Here is a 3202-nt window from a genome sequence, read left to right on the forward strand (position 1 = left end):
CATCCGCACATTTAGGTGTTCTACGACATAGGACAACCCCCCCTGGTCGCATGCAATCTTGCACGAGGTGCAAAGGGCGTACATGGAGAGGGGTTGACGACATCAGCATAGTGGCCATGACTCTCAAGTCTGCTTCAACATGCTCAGATGGACACCCGAGAGATGACCGACGTGGAAAGTCGATCAAGTGAAAACCCGCTACCAGCGCAGAAAGGAGTCGGCGACATGGCACTAGGTCTCACCAATAGTGTCAGTCACTGTGAACATCCCAGCGATGACCGCATGAGCGAGAGATGGGCGCCACGATTCAATTTCCGTGGAGGTTGACCCGATACATGGGGTTTTCGTGCATGAGCAACGGAGGCCCGGTGCAATATCCAGTGACGGTGAGACAGGGTGAGACCGTCCACGGGCATCCAGTAGTGGCGCTCTTAAGGGGCAGTGTGGTGCGGGGTCATCGACGGGTAGAGCACGCGGCTGTAAGGTGGGCAGCTGGTATTCTTCCTTCTTCTCTTCTCCTTCTTTCTCTTCCTCATACTTCTCTTTTCTTCTCCCTGGTGAGATCTGGACAAACAAATAAATTCCAAAATGAAAACACCATATCTGAACTGTTTTGGTGCCCATCATGGCCTTATATAGGGCCATGATGGGCCCTTACAAGAGGGTCCATTATAGGGTCCATTAAGGGGCCCTTATACATGGGGTCCCTTTACAACAAAAACCAAGAAGCTAATGAACATAAAGACAGTCCACACATCACACAACGAACACAATACAACACGACGAACCAACACGATGAAAATGAAAACACATGCATGTTAAAACAATGAATAAAATGATCACGAGTCGGTGAGTAATTCAAATCAGTTGATGGCGTGATCGTGCTTTTTACCCGGGGTGTTAAGCCCGGATGTTTTCACTATCGCCGTGACGTGCCGCTTAGGCGGGACGTGAGCCGACGGGGTTGGACGATGAAGATACTGATGACTTCAAAGACGCATCCGATGGAGTGGGCTGGCGTGCTTTATCAAAGTGCCACCCCTTAGGCACACCAGCCCATAGAGCTCAAAAATCTAATAGCGAGCCACACAAAGCCATAAGATCCTAAACATTGAGCCCCACAAAACCCACAAGGGGTCCACAAACATATGGCATGACCAGCAGATGCACACATGATGGGAAATATTTCAATTATTCAATCCCTGTTATTAGGCAAAGTTTACACAACTGCCTATGTTTTTGAAATGGTCGATACGGGATAACCTCACGTGAAGCCAAACCGACATAAAGAGAGAATGATCATAATCCAATAGGCTGCAATCTTCATAAAAATAAGAAGAAACAATTTTCCAAGCTTTGAGCCAATATGGCCCAAAGCCTGAGTCGTAATAAGCTTATTTTAAATCGAGGGACTTAGTCTCAGTCATTTGATCTTCTTAAAAGGGTAATCCAGTGAAATTTGAATAAGACAACACTTACCTCTTTTTTCCTTTTTTAACCTTTGATTTGTCAACATCCACCAACTAGGACAGTGTGGATACCAAATGAGGCAATCAGAGTGTTAGCTGTTGATAATGTGGCTAACTGGGCAGATAAGAGGACAATAGAGGGTCACATTGAACAGAAATTGGTCCATGGATGTGACTTAATCACAGCCATTGGATGCATCGAAGGTAGTTCAGATGGCCAAGGGTAAACCCATCCTTCTCCACCCCGAATTGTCGTTCTCGGCCGATGGAGGCTAATAATGGGGGCCACCATCGACTGGTCCAATGGCCTGAAGAGTTCTTAGATAAGGGGAAAAATGATGTAGGGTTGAGAGAGCTTCTATCTTGGCCATAGAAAACTTAATTTTGATGCCTAATTTGGCATCTTCGTTGTAGGAGGAAGGGACAATGACAAAGACCTGTTCAGCTGATTTTGAGCCATCTAAGGTCAGGACAGCCTTAGAAGGTCTTGAGAGCATCAGGAAGGTACTATAAAGAACTTCCATGTTGACACAGTTCTTGGGAGATAAAGAACTGTGTCAACATGGAGGACAAGACAGGGGGAAGTCACAAGCAGAGGTTAGGAGGTGGTGATCGGCATCCTCGCCCCTTGTTATTCTAATAACCACAGATCTGGTATTCTTATCGGCTTGATTGGAATGAAAAGTTACTTTACGAACATATTCAATTAAGTAAAAAATCATTTTCATTTAAAGAAGAAGTGATTCATCCTGTTTTAATTACACAAGCCTTTTGAGGCATTTTGTCGAACACTTAGGTAGTGTTGATGGATTTATTTGGTTTTCCCCAGTATTTTCCTATGAAAAATAATCAAACCCACTATTTAATGTAACGACGGACGCTGGGATCGAAGAGCTCATGTTACACAACAGGGAGGGTGAGTGCAGTCATGTCATGTAGTGGAGACGACTAACGTAGACGTAATACAAGTGATGATGCAACGATAATATCACTAAGAAGAATAAATCTGTTGTCGACGAACACCAACGTCCACTAGGCTATGGTGAGTGCAATCTGGGAATGCCACTAGGCTCCCAATGACCCGGACGATGAGTTGAGGACGAATGGTGCGAGTATGACTATTGCCGCTCGTGCGTGCACCATTCAAACAACCGACCAAAATCAGACTGATAGAAACCTATTCCCACTAATGTATTCCTATCTTTCACTAACCTAACCCCGGCGGTGAAGAAAATGCTTGGAGGCACTGAAGGAAATAATAAAATGCCAAGAGGGGATTGATGAGCGTACCAGTAGTGGAAGGCGCGTGCGTTGTCTAATTGGACAGTAGTGGAAGGCGAGAAACACGTAGGTGCGATGATGATGCAAGTGGGAGCGACGGCACAAGTAGGCCCGGCGGCAGATCGAAATGACAAACTAAGTGCTGCGCGCGGAAATGGGCACATCTGCTAGTGCATAATGGCGTGACAGCTGCAAGGCACAACAATAGAAGGATGCAGCAACAGTAGGGTGCGGCGGCGCGATGCCATGGTGGCACAACGGCAATAGGGTGCGGCGGCGTCAAGGCACCATGATCAGCCGAGGGGGCCGAGGGGCAACCACGGGGGCAGCCGAGGGGCGGCCATGGAGACGGCTGAGGGGCGGCCAAGGAGCGTCTTAAGGGGGTGCCGTAGAGGCTGCCCAAGGGCGGTGGCTTCCGCATGCCACGGGGCGGTGACCTCAGGCCCGGTGCG

This window comes from Wolffia australiana, chromosome 3 (assembly GCF_029677425.1).
Source record: "Wolffia australiana isolate 7733 chromosome 3, ASM2967742v1".
NCBI classification, from domain to species: domain Eukaryota; kingdom Viridiplantae; phylum Streptophyta; class Magnoliopsida; order Alismatales; family Araceae; genus Wolffia; species Wolffia australiana.